The following is a 20,318-nucleotide window of genomic DNA, read 5'->3' as shown; positions in this document are numbered from 1 at the left end:
TCGTTGTCCCCTTATCTCGCTGGCCAGGCTGAGGAGAGGAAGTTGTCCTCTCCCTCCCAATGGTGGACAGAGACACCCTCCTGGACCTCAGGCGGGGGGGAGCATGTCATGTGAGGGTGCGCCTGCTTCTTGCAGACCTGCCTTCTCCTGGTGCTGCTACTAGAGCCCCCTTCCTAAGCAGCCATGCTGCTACTCTCCTGCTCCCCATGGTCTCCCCAATTAACATCAACTCCTCAGCCCCTTGGACTTTAGTCACTTTGACCTGTCTTCTCCTTCCCTGCCTCTGCCCATGCTATTACCTGTAGTAGGAAACTAGTTCTTCTCATCTTTACCTGTCTAAACTCTCCTTACTCTTTAAAGCCAGGCTCAAATGCTACCTTCTCCGAGAAGTCCTCTTTGACCCCTCAAGAGCCAGTGACCGTGTGCCTCCTGCGTGGCCCAGCTTTTCTGTGCTCCGCCCTATTTGCCTGGATTTTCAGCAGCAGCATCCAGGCTGTGCATCCCTCCAGGACAGGAGCTGCATCTGAATCATCACAAGGTCTCTACAGGGTGGCCCAGTGCATGAAGGTCATTATAAAGTTGCCCTCTAGGCTGGGGATCTCCTGAGACTGAAAATGTGTCTATAACACTCATCATTGCCTCTCAGTGCCTGGCATCTGGTCTGGCACTTACTAGACTCTCAAAGATACTGGTTAAATGAACACGTTCTTAGCCAATGCAATAAGAGAAGAAAAGGAAATGGGATACAAATACTGGAAAGTGAAAGACTGAGTAAGTATAATCACATCCAGGAGCTGTGACAGTCTCACCATGGATATATCAGAGTTAGCACTCCCATTGTATGGACAGGGGTTTAAGGCCCAGAGAGAGGCTGGAATTTGCTGGAGGTCCCACAGAGGGTTGGGTTACCTCCTAGCTCTGTTACTTTTTCTGCCACAGTGTCTGGCACAAGCACATAGTGCCTTGGCTAGTCTTGGGCTGTGCCTATCAGCACCTTGGCCAGTGAGGTGAGAAGCCCTGCTTGGCAGGGAGGAGGTTTCATTCCAGGTTCCAGGCCATGCCTGACCAGTCTGCTTATAGGATCAGCTGGTAGTGGGTTGTAAGAAGTTAAAACACAAAACCCCTATTTGCCTTGTAAATGGTTACACCTGACCAGGCTTGTAAGACTGAGGCACAACTTGAAAAGGAATGTGAGACCTGGGACTTGCTCCCTGGTATAGAGAAAGGCCTTTGGCCTGGGGGTACCTGAGGGCAAGGCTTTTCTTGGTTAGACCCTCAGCCTGGAGAACCATCCCTGCCTCCTGTGCACAGAGAGCAGGGGCTGCTGGTTCAGCCTTACCCAGCGGGTACCCACAGGCCTGGGGCTGGATTAGTGGGGCTGGTCAAGTCCTCAAGCGAGGCTGGCTCCTTCTGGGCACAACCCTGGCCATGGGAGTCTGAGAAAGCCCCCTCCCCTCTGGACCCAGGGTCTCTGTGCAGTGGGGGTGGGACAGAACAGTGTCTGGAGTTCACAGGATCCATGGTAGGAACTTGCTTACAGGGTCCACCCAGGAGCAAAATCAGGACAAAGTGGCAGGAGACCCAGGTCTGTCCTTGGCTCAAAGGCTGGGGGCAGAGGGAAAAACTCAGGTCTCTATTTGTGGTCCCCTTGCTGCCTATAGTCACAGGCTCCATGTCACTCCTGGCCTGTTCTTTACCCTCTCAGGGCCCAGCTGTCCTGACTTTCCCTCCTCAGTGCTCTTTTGGGTCTCTCACCAGCAGTGCCAGGTCTCCGCCCCGGTGTTCCCTGTGTGGCGGCCAGCCCAGCTCCCTGGGGATATCCTGTCATTGTGGCTCAGAGCCTAGGCACTGCCTCTTGCCAGGTCAGCTCCAGTCCTCTGGGTCCCTTCCAGGTCCCCAGGTGGGGCCCAGGAGCCCAGAGAGGTTAGGGAAGTTGGCAAAGGCACCCAGATCCCCAGCGTGGCAGACCGGGCATGGTGCCCAAGACACCTGACGCCTGGGCCATGGCCAGCCTCTGGGCAGACGCACCGGCAGGTCTCCCTGCCCCATTGCCCACTCTCTGGGTGACCTTGGCATGTCCTCTATTTCTCTGAGCTCCCTCCCTGAGGCCATGACTTACAGCCAACGCAGCCCAGGCCCTGGCCTCCAGTAACCGGGCTCCATGAAAATGCCCAGACTTGCAAACTGGGTTCCATTTGCCTTTCATTCCCTGGAGTCACACACCCCCTCATTTGTGTATTCAAATCAGCCCAGGCCCTCCTGGGTGGGTCATTCACAACCAGCTGCTGGAGTGGAGGAAAGGATGGGACCTGGGCATGGGATCTGCCTTGGACATCTCACAGCACTATCTGCTCCGGGGGTATAAAGTAACAACAGCCAGGCACTGTGCTGAGTGCATTATTTAATCTTTACCAGCAGGTTCTTACACCCCTTACACTTTAGAGCAGGTTCTTACACCCCTGCTTTATAGAGCTGCCCAATGAGGTAAGAGCCACACAGTTGATACATAGGAGAGCAAAGCTTTGAACCCGGGCCATCTGGCCTCAGAGCCCAGGCTTTTAACCACTGTGCTATTCTGCTTGTGCTGGGTCCCTAGGCAATGCAGGGCTAGTTTCCTAACCTGGCTCTGACTCAAAGCCCCTGCTCATGACCACTAAGTTATACAGCCTGGTGAAAGCTCTGAGGAGGGGCCAGGGTCCCCAACATGCCATCAGCATCCACTCCAGGTCCCTGAGATGGCAGTCACCCTTGACTGGGGAAAGAACCCCACCTGAGAAGACCATAGGCTTTAGTTTTTAATCTCAGCTCTGCTGCGTGACCTGGGACAAGTGACTTCACCTTTCTGAGCCCCAGTTTTCTCATCTGTAAAATGGGCAACATAGTAGACCTAAACCCACAGGTCATTCTGAGTGCTAAGTGAGCTGGTGTATCTACAGTGGCCAGCATGGGCCTACTGGGCCGTAGATCTTCAGAACCCATCTTTTACTTGTGTCCACTTCCAAGGACCCAGCCCGGTTCTGCCCTGTCTTCCCCAGGACACTCCCCCTCTGGTCAAACTGTCTGTGACCTGACCAGGAAGCTGGCCAAGGGCAATACCCACCCAGATCCTGGAGGCAAGACGCCAACAGGCAGGAACAAAGAATTTTCCATGGCTCCGCAGTTAATGAGGAACTGACACTCTTCTGGGCCTCAATTAGTCTTTCATCCTCCTCTCCTTCCCTCAGATTTCCATCACTGGTGATATTTACGTTGGAATTCTTCCCAGGACTTCAGGAACCCAGCATGGGCAAGTGGAAAACAATACAAAAAAAGAGATAGGTGTATTTTTCTAAAGGTAGTGTTGGCAAGCTTGCACTCTTGGTTATAAAACATATTACAAAGCAGCAAGTATCAAAACCAAATGATTTTGTGTTTAAATCAACTCAGCTGGGCTTCTGTCAATTTTCAGACATTGCCAAAATACCAAGAAGAGAAAGATGTGGTCCCTTCCCTCAAGAGGGTCACAGCCTGGCTGGTACATACCCAAGTAGCAGGTACTTAAGCGTGTGTAGTAGTTAAGACTATGCTCTCAGGAGACAGACCTGGGATTAAACTGCTACTAGTTACCAGGCATGTGATCTTGGACAAGTTACTAAATGAGTCTCAGTTTCATCATTTGTAACAAGACACACCTCAGTGGACTGCTGTGAGTTTAACTAAGAAAATATATGGCATTGATAGTTGGGTACCCAACATAGGTGCCCCCTTTTTGCTAACAGAGCCCTGACTTTACTCCAGGTAGCAAAGACTTTGCCCCAGCCCAGTGCATGAATCATGAGTGATTTAAGCCAATCGCAGGCCAAAATCCTCTTTGCCAGATACTGTTTTTCTCAGTTTCCTGGCTGCTGAGGATGGCCATGTGACCCACTTATAGCCAGTGAGGTATAAGGGGAAGCCTGCTGAGGGCTTCCTGAATAAAATACAGAGGATGAAGGCTTTGCTTTCCCTGCTTCCTCCCTATGAAGAGTTTTGATGCCTGGAGCTGCAGCAGCCATTTTGTGGCCATGAGGCATCCAGCTTAAGGATGAGAAATCTACCCTGAGGATGGCTATGTGGGGAGGCATTGCTGAGCTGCAGAACAGCCTGAGATCGCCCACATCCAGACTTCTTGTTCTGAAAGATGATTTTAAAAGTCTTTATTCAAAGCAAGTGGGAGATGAGTTATGTAAAAGATAAATGGTGTGGGTCACTCCACTTGCCTTTCCACTCAGTGTGTAAATGGGATGGAGCTGTGAATCTGCTGGGCCCAAGTATCTCTCAGGACCTCAAGGTGCAAAGGTAGCCTTGGGTGTGGGCTCCACTGGAGAAACCAAGGCTGCCCCATGTCTGGCTGGAAACCACCAACAGGTGATGGCATCTGGCTCCCCACCCCTTCCTGGAGGGTTTCAAGGGTGATTTCACTCATCCTCAGTTTTTGCCTTATGCGCCTGGGCCGTCCATGCATTTGAATCAGAACTGCCGGAGGTGCCCATTACCCCGCTGGATGGAACAGGTGGAGGGAAACCAGCAGACAAGGGGCTGACTCCCCACCAGAGGTTGCCCAGGGAGAACAAAGGGAGGAAAAGGGAGAAACATAGCTCACTTAGAACCTAAGTGATTAATTAGTCTCAATTCATGAACCAAGGTTGTTCCCTACAACAGGCTGCCTGTGACCTCACGCAGGTCTTAGCCCAGTGTTAGCACAGGCTCTGGGGTGAACAACTTGACATCTCAAGGGCTGGCTGCATTTTACATTAAGTGCCAATGAGGACAGGGAGGGTCTGGGATTTGTGATAAAGGGGGGCGCCCAACCAAGCGGAAGCCCATTTGGGGTCTCGGTCCCCAAAACTTTCAAGTGGTTAACTTCCTGGGTTGTAAATATTCTGAATTGGGTTTTTTTGGTTGCTTTTTTTTTTTTTAACAGGAGGCAATGTGGTTAAGGGGAGGTTAAGAGCGCAGGCTCTGCTCTCTGTTTCGCTGTCTGAGAAACGGGAATAATGCTAGAACCCACTTCATCCGTTGCCACGTGGCTCTGAGCACGGGGCCTGCCCCGAAGGACAGCCTTTGTGGTGTCGCTCCACCACCAGGCAGAGAAAGGCATTCGGAGCACAGACCAAGAAGCGGTTAAGGGACCCAGTGCCCGATGAGGTGCTGCGGCTCTGTCCCTCACCTTAAAAATGACAAAATAGTGGAACCCAGGGCATCTGACCTGGAAAGACCCCTGAGTCATCTTCTGTTTTCTCTCCTTGCGCAGGTTGGACTCGAAGCCCGCAGAGACCAGGAACTGTCCCAAGGAGAAACGGCAAGGCCACGTAGAGGGGAAAGGGGTCAGAGTCCTGAAGAAACAGGGAATGTTGTTCTTGTCAGCAAGAAGATAAATGAGGACAGATGAAAATGATACACGTTTGTGTGATGACGTTTTCTACCATAAATGTCAAGAGAACCGCCACAGAATGGGAGACACAGAACAGCCACAGGACGGGAACCACCTGGGACAGCGATGCTGGTGGCAGCAGCCACACGCTCTTGCTCACGGGTGGCAATGCTGGGACCTGGCACCCGCTGGACCACCGCCCACAGTGGAGGGAAAACCCGTCCCCGGGATTTTTTGAGGTATCCCCTTCTCCAAGGGAACTAAGGGCACCTGCTACAGAATGTTCATGCCTCTGCCCAACTCAGGGACAGACGCACAGACATGTGGTCAGACAGTCGTCCTGGCCCCCCACCCTCACATCCCCCACTGCCTGCCCTTCCCCCCAGGCTTAGAGAGTGGATGTGCCTGGCCTGGGAGCTGGGAGATCCCCATTCCACTCTGCACCTGGGACCACACCTGTTCTGCAAATTCTGGCAGACCCCAGCCCTGCTTTGGACCTCAGTTTCCCTTCTTGCACAGTGGGTGGGGGATGGGGATGGGATGTATAGGAGGGGTCAGGTGGTCTCCAAGGCTCTCCCCCTCCAGTTCCAGGTCTGTGACGTTTTACACTGTTTTAGGCAGAAACGTTTGCTCAGAGGAAACCTTCCACAGAGCGTCAGTAGTGGGCATGGGGGAGGGGCTGGGGGTGGGATGGGGTGGGGCCTCACTTGCTCCGCTACAACCCCTGAGTGGACAGAGCCCTGCCCAGCTGCTGGGTCCTGGGCAGTCCCTGCCCCTCTGGCCTCAGTCACCCTGCTGGCACAGCGGGGGCTGGACAGGATGGTCTCACCAGCCCTTTGAGTGTCCCTCACTTCACAGCCTCGAGAAACCTCTCCAGATGCACCTTGGGCCTTCTCATGCCTTGGGACCAGGCCCCTGCCCTGCCCCAGCCCCCACACCTCCACCAACCCTCGCCCAATGGGGTCTCTCCTGGCTTGCCTCCTCCCCTCTGATTGGGCCTCCTGGGTCCCCTCAGTCCCCTTAGTCTAAGCAAGGAGTGAGTGATGTAGGCCAGCAGGAAACCAGTCACGTGCCTGGGATCTTCCAGCGAAAAGGAAAGGGGCACCCGGAAGGTCCCCACGGGTCCAGCAGAGTCTGAACTGGATGTGGAGGACAAATCTGGTCTCTTTTCAGTTGCAGGGGATACAAGCCCAATTTAAATAGGCTGAAGCACAAATGGGAAATTATTGGCTCATTTCTGTTCAAAGTCCAGGGGACGGCGATGGCTTCAGAAACGGCTGCATCAAGGGTTCTCAAATTATGAATTGGGGAATTTGTCTCTCTCTGCCTCTGGGATGTTTCTTCTGTGGTGAGTCCAGGGTTCTCTCCTCACGGTGGTAAAATGGCCGCCAGGAGTCCCACCTAACATCTCACTTGCATGGTCACCCTAGAAGAAGGAGATTCTCTCTGCCAACAGTTTCATGAAAAGCCCCTGATTTGAGTCTCATATCCTGTGCTCCCATGGGATGTGGGTCCTGTGCCCCTTCCTGAACAAATCCTTGTCATGCTCCAGTTGGCTATATGGAGTCACATGCTCTAAACCCGGGAGATGGGAGGTGGTGAGGAGGAAGAGGGAAGAGGTCAACACAAGGGCTGAAGGGGGTTCCTCAAAGGACAGTCAAGGCGCTGAACCTGGAGGAAGGGGTGCTGAGCAGGCAGGAACATGAAGGGCCACCACCACTGCGGGAGCATGCCAGGTCAGGGACCTCCTCCACGGGCACTAAGAGGGGCCAGCTCTGTGTGAGCTTCTGTGATGGTCCCAGGGGGAAGGGAGGAGGCTCCTGTCCAGCCCCGGGCTCCAAGGAGCCCCAGCAGTGGCACAGTCTTCAGGGAGGAGGCGTAAGGGCACAGGGTGAGTGCTGAGTGCAGAACAGCCCAGAGACAAAGCCTCATGGATGATGGAAGGCTGAGGAGGGCCCGTGGCCTTGGTGGACGAGTCTCTCTCCTGGGAGGCTGGGAGACTCTCGAGGGAAATGCCGTCTGATCCTTATTCTTAGAAACAGGAAGTGATAGCTTCCTGAGAGCAAACTGACCTCATCCCCAGGCCCCGAGCCATCAGGGGTCCAGCCACTTCCAAAAGCATGTGGTTACAGGTCACACGAGGAAGCATAACTAATAGGTCCACATCTTGCCTCTCATTCCTCTTCTAGCCTCAAAGTGAATCATCATCCCCTTAAATAAAGGTACCCCTTGATCAGGCCCTTAGTAAGGGAGCACGGGTGGCGTGTCATAAACTTGATCCATCCCACTGAATCTTTCTGACTTTAATACCTTTCAAGTGTGACTGCTTCTCATGTGCTAATACTGCCATGTGCTAATTACCCCCATGTGTTAATACCACCATGTGCTTATACCTCCATGTGCTAATCATCTCCGTGAGCTCACACACTCTGTGTGCCAGTGTCTTCCAGGTACTAGCTTCATTCTGGGCTTGTGAAGGGCTTTAAACAGCACAAGTTAGTACTCGGGACTACACTCAGTTTTACCTGGGTATTGACGGCTCCTTGCTCTGAGCATCAGTCAAGGCCAGAGTCTGGGCCATAAAGGATAAGGGCTGTCCCCAGAGTCTCCTGGAAGTAACAGCTCTGGAAGAAATTCCTGCTGTGCCTCTGCCAGTCTTTCTGGCTGGGAGAGCAGGGAGCAAGCAGAGCAGCTAGAGCCGAGAGGCCAGGGCGCTGCCCTTGGCCCTGGCCCTGGCTCGCTGGGTGACCTCGGGGAACTCCTTGAGCTTCAGACCTCCTCGAGCCACCCGGTAGGCCCTCTGGATCTGTGCTGGCAGATTCCTGGCTCCAAGGTGAGCCTGGGCCAAGCCACAGCCTCCCTCCTCTGCCTTCCACTGCCACCTCCACCCGGCGGTTCCCATGGCGGCAGCCTCGGTCCTCTGTTTACTCTGCTCTCTGTGATTTTTCCACAACAGGCCATTGAGGACACAATGCCAGCTTCCCCCCGAGGAGGTGCTGCAGAGCCCACGCCCACAGCCAAACAGCGGATGTGACTCTCCAGCCCGGCGGTGGGGGGTGGGCGTGCGTCTCAGACTCCCATGGCCCCGGGCCTAGACCTCAGCCTTCTGAGAGGGGTGCAGAGAGCCCGGGTCAGATTGGGGTTCCAACCCCAGAAACATGCATGAAACCTACAGCAAGTCGCCTGCCCTCTGAGATGACTCCCAGGCGTAAAAAACAGGTCATGTGCCAGCCTGGGGGCCTCTGTGAAGCTCCAAGAGCCCACCAACGACAAAGGGTCTGCCTTAGCTCCTCTCAGAGGCAGCCCCTGCCCGGCATCCCCAGGCACGAAGGGTCGGAGACTCTGGGCAGCAAATGCTTCCTGCCGCAGCTGGCTCCAAGCCAAGCACTGCCTGGCCACGCTCAGGTCAAACCAATAGTATGGCTTTCGCCCCGGCCTCCGGTCCCCAGCCAGGAGCAGGCCCCGGGTGAAAATGCCAAGACACAAATCCTAAGCGTCACTGGGTTTTGTGGTCCTAAGTGTATATACCATCATTGTAAACAACTAAATATAGAAATAATTGGAAAACAAGTGTCCTTAGACCTCTTGGGTTCCTGGCATAAGACAGTAACTGACATTCGGCATGCAGTATGTGCTAGGTGTAATCTGAGCACTTTGCCTGACTTTACTCCCTTTATCCCCACTGAGGTTTTCCTCCTTTGATGGTTTATCTGGGCTCAGAAAGGCTAAGTGACTTGCCCAAGGGCACATACTTGTTTATGTTAGGTTCAGGAGCTGAACTCTAACAGTCAGGCCCCTGAAGTTCAGGAGGCTGATCTCTGTGCGACGTTGCCTGGAAACGCTGACATCTATTGTTTTGAGGTGCGGAGTGGGACCCGTTATTTTTCCAGGAGCTTAGAACAGTCCACCAGGCACTCTAAGCCTGGCATCCTCTAAGGATCCTTGTCCTCAGGGCCATCCAGGCAGGGTGGCTGAGGAGCCCTCAGCTCCAGGCCTTCTGTCTCCTGCCTCAGCCTTACCCCAACCCCAGACTCTGGGCTCTCTGGTCACTGGTGGGCTCCCCCTCCGTTCCAGCCAGCCCACCTCCGGTCCCCTCATTTCAGTGTCCTCCCACTTCTCCAGCTTATTTCCCCACTTGCTTTGTCTTCTTGTCCGTCTTTACTCATCATATTCCTTTCTCCTAGTCTATCTTCATCTTCCGAAACCCAAACCATCCTGACCTGAGCTGGGTCCGGCATTTAGTACACCTGTCCTTTCCGAAAAGGTGTGAGTGTGTCCTCTCTTCAAGGTTCTCAGGGGGCCTGGGAGACACCCAGTCCAGGGGTCTGTGTGGCTGGGACAACTGGATATTCACATGCAACAGACTGAAGTTGGGCCCTTACCTCACACCATATACAAAAGTTAACTCAAAATGAATCAAACAGTTAAAACTATAAAATTCTTAGAAGAAAACATAGGGGTAAATCTTCATAAGCTTGAAATTTATAATGGTTTCTTAGATATGACACTAAAAGCACGAGCAACAAAAGACAAATAGATAAATTGGACTTCATCAAAATTAAAAACTTTTACAAAGGAGGCAAGAATATACAATGGAGAAAAGATGGTCTCTTCAGCAAGTGGCACTGGGAAAGCTGGACAGCTGCATGTGAAACAATGAAGTTAGAACACATCCTCACACCATGCGCAAAAATAAACTCAAAACGGCTTAGACTTAAATATAAGACTTGACACCACAAAACTCCTAGAAGAGAATATAGGCAAAACATTCTCTGACAGAAATCATAGCAATATTTTCTTAGGTTAGGCTCCCAAGGCAAAAGAAATAAAAGCAAAAATAAACAAATGGGACCTAATCAAACCTATAACCTTTTGTACAGCAAAGGAAGCCATAAACAAAAAGATAACCTATGGAATGGGAGAAAATATTTGCAAATGATGTGACTGACAAAGGCTTAATTTCCAAAATATACAAACCGCTGATGCAGTTTTCAGTATCAAAAAAAAACCAAACAACCCAATCAAAAAAATGGGCAGAAGACCTAAACAGACATTTCTCCAAAGAAGACATACAGATGGCCAACAGGCACATGAAAAGATGCTCAACATCATTAATTATTAGAGAAATGCAAATCAAAACTATGGGTTGGCCAAAAAGCTCGTTTGGTTTTTTCTGTACAATGGCTCTAGTAGCCCTTAGTTGTCTTTCACTTCATTCGAAACAACTTTGTTAGATTGTATTGTGACAACTGTCGTATCAGTGTGCATTTTAAAAAAACTTATCAAAATTGGTGAGTTTTTGTGTAACCATTTTAATATTGAAGATGGAAGAAAAAAAGTAACATTTTTGGCATATTATGCTCTATTATTTCAAGGAAGGTAAAAATGCAACTGAAACACAAAAAAAGCTTTGTGCACTGTATGGAGAAAGTGCTGTGACTGATCAAACATGTCAAAAGTGGTTTGCGAAGTTTTGTGCTGGAGATGCTCCACGGCCAGGTAGACCAGTTGAAGTTGATAGCGATCAAATTGAGACATTAATTGAGAACAATCAACGTTATGCCACGCGGGACATAGCTGACATACTCAAAATACCCAAATCAAGCGCTGAAAATCACTTGCACCAGCTTGGTTATATGAATCGCTTTGATGTTTGGGTTCCACATAAGTTAAGTGAAAAGAACCTTCTTGATGTACTTCTGCATGTGATTCTCTACTTAAATGTAACAAAAATATTCCATTTTTAAAACAAATTGTGACGGGCGATGAAGAGTGGATATTGTACAACAATGTGGAATGGAAGAGATCGTGGGGCAAGCGAAATGAACCACCATTAACCCCACCAAAGGCCAGGATGCTGTGTATATGGTGGGATTGGAAGGGAGTCCTCTATTATGAGCTCCTTCCGGAAAACCAAACGATTAATTCCAACAAGTACTGCTCCCACTTAGACTGACTGAAAGCAGCACCTGATGAAAAGTGTCCAGAATTAATCAACAGAAAACGCATAATCTTCCATCAGGATAACGCAAGCCCACATATTTCTTTGATGACCAGGCAAAAACTGCTACAGCTTGGCTGGGAAGTTCTGATTCACCCACTGTATTCACCAGACATTGCACCTTCGGATTTCCATTTATTTCGGTCTTTACAAAATTCTCTTAATGGAAAAAATTTCAATTCCCTGGAAGAGTGTAAAAGGCACCTGAACAGTTCTTTGCTCAAGAAGATAAAAAGTTTTGGGAAGATGGAATTATGAAGTTGCCTGAAATATGGCAGAAGGAAGTGGAACAAAACGGTGAATACGTTGTTCAATAAAGTTCTTGGTGAAAATGAAAAATGTGTCTTTTATTTTTACTTAAAAACTTAAAGAATTTTTTGGCCAACCCAATAAAATGAGGTATCATCTCACACCAGTAAGAATGGCCATCATTAAAAAGTCTACAGGGCTTCCCTGGTGGCGCAGTGGTTAAGAAGACGTCTGCCGATGCAGGGGACACGGGTTCGTGCCCTGGTCCAGGAAGATCCCACATGCCATGGAGCGGCTGGGCCTGTGAGCCATGGCCGCTGAGCCTGCGCGTCCGGAGCCTGTGCTCCGCAATGGGAGAGGCCACAACAGTGAGAGGCCCACGTACCGCAAAAAAAAAAAAAAAAAAGTCTACAAATGGGAATTCCCTGGCGGTCCAGTGGTTAGCACTTGGTGCTTTCACTGCCGAGGGCCCAGGTTCAATCCCTGGTCGGGGAACTAAGATCCCACAAACCGCAGAATGAGGCCAAACAAACAAACAAAAAACCTACAAATAAATGCTGGAGAGGGTGTGGAGAAAGGGAGCCCTCCTACACTGTTGGTGGGAAAGTAAATTGGTGCAGCCACTATGGAAAACAGTATGGAGGTTCCTTAAAAAAATTAAAAATAGAGTTGCCACATGATCCTGCAATCCCACTGCTGGGCATATATCCAGAAAAGAAGAAAACTCTAATTTGAAAAGACAGATGCACCGCAATGTTCACAGCAACACTATTTACAATAGCCAAGACATGGAAGCAACCTAAGTATCTATCAACAGATGAATGTATAAAGAAAGCGTGGTATACGTTTATGAATGTATAAAGAAGAATGGACAGTCCCTTCCATCAGGAAACTTGCACAAGCCTCTTAGATAGCCTCATCCACCAGAGGGCAGACAGCAGAAGCAAGAAGAACTACAATCCCGCAGCCTGTGGAACAAAAACCACATTCACAGAAAGATAGACAAGATGAAAAGGCAGAGGGCTATGTACCAGATGAAGAAACAAGATAAAACCTCAGAAAAACAATTAAATGAAGTGGAGATAGGCAACCTTCCAGAAAAAGAATTCAGAATAATGATAGTGAAGATGATCCAGGACCTCAGAAAAAGAATGGAGGCAAAGGTCGAGAAGATGCAAGAAATGTTTAACAAAGACCTAGAAGAATTAAAGAACAAACAAACAGAGATGAACAACACAATAACTGAAATGAAAACTACACTAGAAGGAATCAATAGCAGAATAACTGAGGCAGAAGAACGGATAAATGACCTGGAAGACAGAATGGTGGAATTCACTGCTGCGGAACAGAATAAAGAAAAAAGAATGAAAAGAAATGAAGACAGCCTAAGAGACCTCTGGGACAACATTAAACGCAATAACATTTGCATTATAGGGGTCCCAGAAGAAGAAGAGAGAGAGAAAGGACCAGAGAAAATATTTGAAGAGATTATAGTCAAAAACTTCTCTAACATGGGAAAGGAAATAGCCACCCAAGTCCAGGAAGCACAGAGAGTCCCATACAGGATAAACCCAAGGAGAAACAGGCCCAGACACATAGTAATCAAACTGGCAAAAATTAAAGACAGAGAAAAATTATTGAAAGCAGCAAGGGAAAAACGACAAATAACATACAAGGGAACTCCCACAAGGTTAAGAGCTGATTTCTCAGCAGAAACTCTACAAGCCAGAAGGGAGTGGCATGATATACTTAAAGCAATGCAAGGGAAGAACCTACAACCAAGATTACTCTACCTAGCAAGGATCTCATTCAAATTCGATGGAGAAATCAAAAGCTTTACAGACAAGCAAAAGCTCAGAGAATTCAGCACCAGCAAACCAGCTCTACAACAAATGCTAAAGGAACTTCTCTAAGTGGGAAACACAAGAGAAGAAAAGGACCTACAAAAACAAACCCAAAACACTTAAGAAAATGGTCATAGGAACATACATATCGATAATTAACTTAAACGTGAGTGGATTAAATGCTCCAACCAAAGACACAGGCTTGCTGAATGGATACAAAAACAAGACCCATATATATGCTATCTACAAGAGACCCACTTCAGACCTAGGGACACATACAGACTGAAAGGGAGGGGATGGAAAAAGATATTCCATGCAAATGGAAATCAAAAGAAAGCTGGAGTAGCAATACTCATATCAGATAAAATAGACTTTAAAATAAAGAATGTTACAAGAGACAAGGAAGGACACTACATACTGATCAAGGGATCAATCCAAGAAGAAGATATAACAATTATAAATATATATGCACCCAACATAGGAGCACCTCAATACATAAGGCAACTGCTAACAGCTATAAAAGAGGAAATCGACAGTGACACAATAATAGTGGGGGACTTTAACACCTCACTTACACCAATGGACAGATCATCCAAACAGAAAATTAATAAGGAAACACAAGCTTTAAATGACACAATAGACCAGATAGATTTAATTGATATTTATAGGACATTCCATCCAAAAACAGCAGATTACACTTTATTCTCAAGTGCGCACGGAACATTCTCCAGGGTAGATCACATCTTGGGTCACAAATCAAGCCTCAGTAAATTTAAGAAAAGTGAAATCATATCAAGCATCTTTTCTGACCACAACGCTATGAGATTAGAAATCAAATAATTACAGGGAAAAAAATGTAAAAAACACAAACACATGGAGGCTAAACAATACGTTACTGAATAACCAAGCGATCACTGAAGAAATCAAAGAGGAAATCAAAAAATACGTAGAGACAAATGACAATGAAAACACAACGATCCAAAACCTATGGGATGCAGCAAAAGCCATTCTAAGAGGGAAGTTTATAGCTATACAAGCCTACCTCAAGAAACAAGAAAAATCAAAAATAAACAATCTAACCTTATACCTAAAGGAACTAGAAAAAGAAGAACGAACAAAACCCAAAGTTAGCAGAAAGGAAAGAAATAATAAAGATCACAGCAGAAATAAATGAAATAGAAACAAAAAAAAAAACAATAGCAAAGGGCTTCCCTGGTGGCGTAGTGGTTGGGAGTCCGCCTGCTGATGCAAGGGACACGGGTTCGTGCCCTGGTCCGGGAAGATCCCACATGCCGCGGAGCCGCTGGGCTCGTGAGCCGTGGCCGCTAAGCCTGTGTGTCTGCAGCCTGTGCTCCGCAACGGGAGAGGCCACAACAGTGAGAGGCCCGTGTACCACAAAAAAAAAAACAAAAAACAAACAGACAAAAAAACAATAGCAAAGATCAATAAAACTAAAAGCTGGTTCTTTGAGAAGATAAACAAAATTGATAAACCATTAGCCAGACTCATCAAGAAAAAGAGGGAGAGGACTCAAATCAATAAAATTAGAAATGAAAAACAAGTTACAACAGACACCACAGAAATACACAGCATCCTAAGAGACTACTACAAGCAACTCTATGCCAATAAAATGGACAACCTAGAAGAAATGGACAAATTCTTAGAAAGGTATAAACTCCCAAGACTGAACCAGGAAGAAATAGAAAATATGAACACACCAATCACAGTAATGAAATTGAAACTGTGATTAAAAATCTCCCAACAAACAAAAGTCCAGGACCAGATGGCTTCACAGGTGATATTCTATCAAACATTTAGAGAAGAGCTAACACCTATGCTTCTCAAACTCTTTCAAAAAGTTGCAGAGGAAAGAACACTCCCAAACTCATTCTATGAGGCCACCATCACCCTGATACCAAAACCAGACAAAGATACTACAAAAAAAGAAAATCACAGACCAATATCACTGATGAATATAGATGTAAAAATCCTCAACAAAATACTAGCAAACAGAATCCAACAACACATTAAAAGGATCATATACCATGATCAAGTGAGATTTATCCCAGGGATGCAAGTGTTCTTCAATATATGCAAATCAATCAATGTGATACACCATATTAACAAATTGAAGAATAAAAACAATATGATCATCTCAGTAGATGCAGAGAAAGCTTTTGACAAAATTCAACACCCATTTATGATAAAAACTCTCCAGAAAGTGGGCATAGAGGGAACCTACCTCAACATAATAAAGGCCATATATGACAAACCCAAAGCAAACATCGTTCTCAATGGTGAAAAACTGAAACCATTTCCTCTAAGATCAGGAACAAGACAAGGATGTCCACTCTCACCACTATTATTCAACATAGTTTTGGAAGTCCTAGACACAGCAATCAGAGAAGAAAAATAAATAAAAGGAATACAAATTGGAACAGAAAAAGTAAAACTGTCACTGTTTGCAGATGACATGATACTATACATAGAGAATACTAAAGATGCCACCAGAAAACTACTAGAGCTAATCAATAAATTGGGTAAAGTTGCAGGATACAAAATTAATGCACAGAAATCTCTTGCATTCCTATACACTAATGATGAAAAATCTGAAAGAGAAATTAAGGAAACACTCCCATTTACTGCTGCAACAAAAAGAATAAAATACCTAGGAATAAACCTACCTAAGGAGACAAAAGACCTGTATGCAGAAAACTATAAGACACTGATGAAAGAAATTAAAAATGATACAAACAGATGGAGAGATATACCATGTTCTTGGATTGGAAGAAACAACATTGTGAAAATGACTATACTACCCAAAGCAATCTACAGATTCAGCGCAATCCCTATCAAACTACCAATGGCATTTTTTGCAGAACTAGAACAAAAAAATCTTAAAATTTGTATGGAGACACAAAAGACCCCGAATAACAAAAGCAGTCTTGAGGGAAAAAAACAGAGCTGGAGGAATCAGACTCTCTGACTTCAGAGTATACTACAAAGCTACAGTAATCAAGACAATATGGTACTGGCACAAAAACAAAAACACAGATCAATGGAACAAGATAGAAAGCTCAGAGATAAATCCACACACCTATGGTCAACTAATCTACGACAAAGGAGGCAAGGATACACAATGGAGAAAAGACAGTCTCTTCAATAAGTGGTGCTGGGAAAACTGGACAGCTACATGTAAAAGAATGAAATTAGAATACTCCCTAACACCATACACAAAAATAAACTCAAAATGGATTACAGACCTAAATGTAAGACTGGACACTATAAAACTCTTAGAGGAAAACATAGGAAGAACACTCTTTGACATAAATCACAGCAAGATCTTTTTTGATCCACCTTCTAGAGTACTGGAAATAAAATAAGGAAATGGGACCTAATGAAACTTAAAAGCTTTTGCACAGCAAAGGAAACTACAAACAAGATGAAAAGACAACCCTCAGAATGGGAGAAAATATCTGAAAATGAATCAACGGACAAAGGATTAATCTCCAAAATATATAAACAGCTCATGCAGCTCAATATTAAAGAAACAAACAACCCAATCCAAAAATGGGCAGAAGACCTAAATAGACATTTCTCTGAAAAAGACATACAGATGGCCAAGAAGCACATGAAAAGCTGCTCAACATCACTAATTATTAGAGAAATGCAAATCAAAACTACAATGGGGTATCACCTCACACCAGTTAGAATGGGCATCATCAGAAAATCTACAAACAACAAATGCTGCAGAGAGTGTGGAGAAAAGGGAACCCTCTTGCACTGTTGGTGGGAATGTAAATTGATACAGCCACTATGGAGAACAGTATGGAGGTTCCCTAAAAAACTAAAAATAGAATTACCATATGACCCGCAATCACACTACTGGGCATATACTCAGAGAAAACCATAATTCAAAAAGACACATGCACCCCAATGTTCATTGCAACACTATTTACGATAGCCAGGTCATGGAAGCAACCTAAATGCCCATCGAGAGACGAATGGATAAAGATGTGGTACATATATACAACGAAAATTACTCAGCCATAAGAAGGAACAAAACTGGGTCATTTGTAGAGACTTGGATGGATCTAGAGACTGTCATACAGAGTGAAGTAAGTCAGAAAGAGAAAAACAAATATTGTATATTAACGCATATACGTGGAACCTAGAAAAATGGTACAGATGAACCGGTTTGCAGGGCATAAATTGAGACACAGATGTAGAGAACAAATGTATGGACTCCAAGAGGGGAAAGTGGCAGGGGGTGGTGTGGTGGTGTGATGAACTGGGAGATTAGGATTGACATGTATACACTGATGTGTATAAAATGGATGACTGGGGCTTCCCTGGTGGCGCAGTGGTTGAGAGTCCGCCTGCCGATGCTGGGGACGCGGGTTCGTGCCCCGGTCCGGGAAGATCCCACATGCCGCGGAGTGGCTGGGTACGTGAGCCATGGCCGCTGAGCCTGCGCGTCCAGAGCCTGTGCTCCGCAATGGGAGAGGCCACAACAGTGAGAGGCCCGCATACCGCAAAAAAAAAAAAAAAAGGATGACTAATAAGAACCTGCTGTGTAAAAAAATAAAATTCAAAAAAAAATAATGGAATATTACTCAGCCATAAAAAGGAATGAAATAAGGCCATTTGCAGCAGCATGGATAGACCTAGGTATTATCATACTAAGTGCAGTCAGACAGAGAAAGACAAATATCATATGATATCACTTACATGTGATATCATATGTGATATCATATGTGATATCATAAGTTACAAATGGACTTATTTACAAAACAGAAACAGACTCACAGACATAGAAAACAAACTTATGGTTACCAAAGGGGAAAGGGGAAGGGATGGATAAATTAGGAGTTTGGGATTAACAGGTACACGTTACTATATATAAAATAGATAAACAACAAGGACCTACTGCATAGCACAGGGAACTATATTCAATACCTTGTAATAACCTACAATGGAAAAGAATCTGAAAAAGAATATATATGTATATATGTGTATATATATATATGTGTATATATATATGTATGAATCACTTTGCTATGCACCTGAAACTAACACATTGTAAATTAACTATATGTAAATTAAAAAAATTTAAAACTTTAATGCATCAAAGGAACTATTAAGAGAGTAAAAGGACAACCCATAGAATGGGAGAAAATATTTACAAGTCATATACCTTTATCTTTACTTTTATCTAGATAAAAGTCTAGTTTAAAAAGACACAGGATAAGCAGGGTGTATCTTACTTTTACTCCAAGATTTTTTGGAGAACACATTCTTTAAATGTTAAGACATAATAGTAGAGAATGCAGAATTTACACAAAATTCTAGCTACCATGGGAGACTTTAAGAAATGTGGAACGTGAAGTCAAGCATGTGGGGGGAATGTGAGTTCAACTTCTTGCTCTCCTGCCAACGAGAGACTTGTACAGGAGAGTTCAAAATCTGCAAGGCTCTGCGGATGGAAGGACCCAGAGGGCTGCCTTGCTGGGCAGGCTGGTGGGGAGACCACAGACAAGGTCAGCCACCAGGAGGAAGCCTGGACCTTACTGGGTCTGTCACTGCCACGTCCGAGCCTGGCACAGCACCTGGCTCCTAGCTCACTGAATTAGGCCTCTTTTGTTTGCAGGTAACAGAAGCTGATCTCAGAGTGGGTGTGCAAAAATGGGGAAACTCTCGGCTCCTGTGACTGACAATTTCAGGGTAGCTGGTGTCAGGATGGCTGTATCAAGGGATGAAGCATCCTCATTCTTATGCTCCTGACAGGAGCGCAGAAGGGCCATGCTGATGTTCCTGTGTCCCAGCAACCCCCGTAGAGAGAGAACTTCTCTTTCTCCACAGTTGCGGCAAAGGTCCTGGGACAGAGTTTCATTGGAATGACTTGGGTCACGTGCCCACCCCTGGATGAATCACTGTAGCAGGGGAACAGAAGACTCTGATTGGCCAGGCCTGAGTCTGGGCCAGGAGTGGGCATCCTGCTGGGTTGGCCCCAGAGAGAAAAACTTCTGTGAGAGAAGGGAAAATGGCAAGAACAGGTGCTTTATGTAATAATATACATGTATATTTACTGACATGTAAAAACGTTCACAGTGTATTACTAAATGAAAAAATAAGTTATAGCGTCTACAAGTTTTTTGACCTATAGTGAAAATCTCACAACATTTGCAGTAAAATATTAACATTGGTCATCATTGGCAGCGAGATTATGGGAAATATTCTTTTTGCTTATCTGTATTTTGAAAAAAATTTTTTTGCAATAAACGTGTGGTACTTATTAATAAGAAAGGAAAATAAAAGTTGGCTTTTTGGTTTTTGTTTTTTTTAACATTCTATTGTGAGAGTTTGCTTTTTCAAGTTTTGTTTTTAAATTTGTCACAGGGTTTGGCTTTCTGAGCTCCAGGCTGGAATATGTGGCGGGTTTCCTGCTTGGGGAATTGTGTTTTTCCAGGTTGCCTGAGAGGCACTGGGAGTTTGGAACAAACAGGAGCTAGCTGCCTGTTTCTCATGAAGCCCTGACTCTGGGGCAGCCCCTGGACCTGGGTCACCACACCACCCTTAATGCTGAGCCCCACATGCCAGGCCTCAAGCCTGTGTATTTAATTTTACCCTTATTTGCATGAGCACTGTTACTCACGCAGTGTTAATGTTGTGAGACTTTTCCTTATGGGGAAAAAATATTTTTTCTTATATAAATGGGATTGTTGACGTTATTTATATCTTGTTTTTTTATTTAGTAATACGTCTGTCTTTAAGCCAGCATCACACTATCTTGAAGTTCTGTTGCTTTGAAGTAAATTTTGAGTGTGAGTTC

At 46.0% G+C, this 20,318-nt stretch overlaps 1 protein-coding gene across 5 annotated transcripts in view; it reads right to left on the bottom strand.

Moving 5' to 3' along the window:
- ATP2A3 (ATPase sarcoplasmic/endoplasmic reticulum Ca2+ transporting 3) overlaps positions 1-20,318 on the bottom strand; it is a 69,635-nt gene that overhangs the window by 43,057 nt on the left and 6,260 nt on the right. For 4 of the 5 annotated variants that reach the window (XM_067717396.1, XM_067717393.1, XM_067717394.1 and 1 more), the window contains exons 2-3: positions 5,189-5,354; positions 3,101-3,267 (exon numbers count right to left, since the gene is read on the bottom strand). The gene's annotated coding sequence lies outside the window, so the exon portion shown is untranslated. Of the gene's footprint in view, positions 1-3,100; positions 3,268-4,076; positions 4,138-5,188; positions 5,355-20,318 lie in introns of those variants that run through there. The other variant, XM_067717392.1, reaches the window with a different exon arrangement.

Source organism: Pseudorca crassidens, chromosome 19 (genome assembly GCF_039906515.1).
Source record: "Pseudorca crassidens isolate mPseCra1 chromosome 19, mPseCra1.hap1, whole genome shotgun sequence".
In the NCBI taxonomy this organism is placed as follows: domain Eukaryota; kingdom Metazoa; phylum Chordata; class Mammalia; order Artiodactyla; family Delphinidae; genus Pseudorca; species Pseudorca crassidens.
This window is presented reverse-complemented; position numbering and strand designations above follow the sequence as displayed.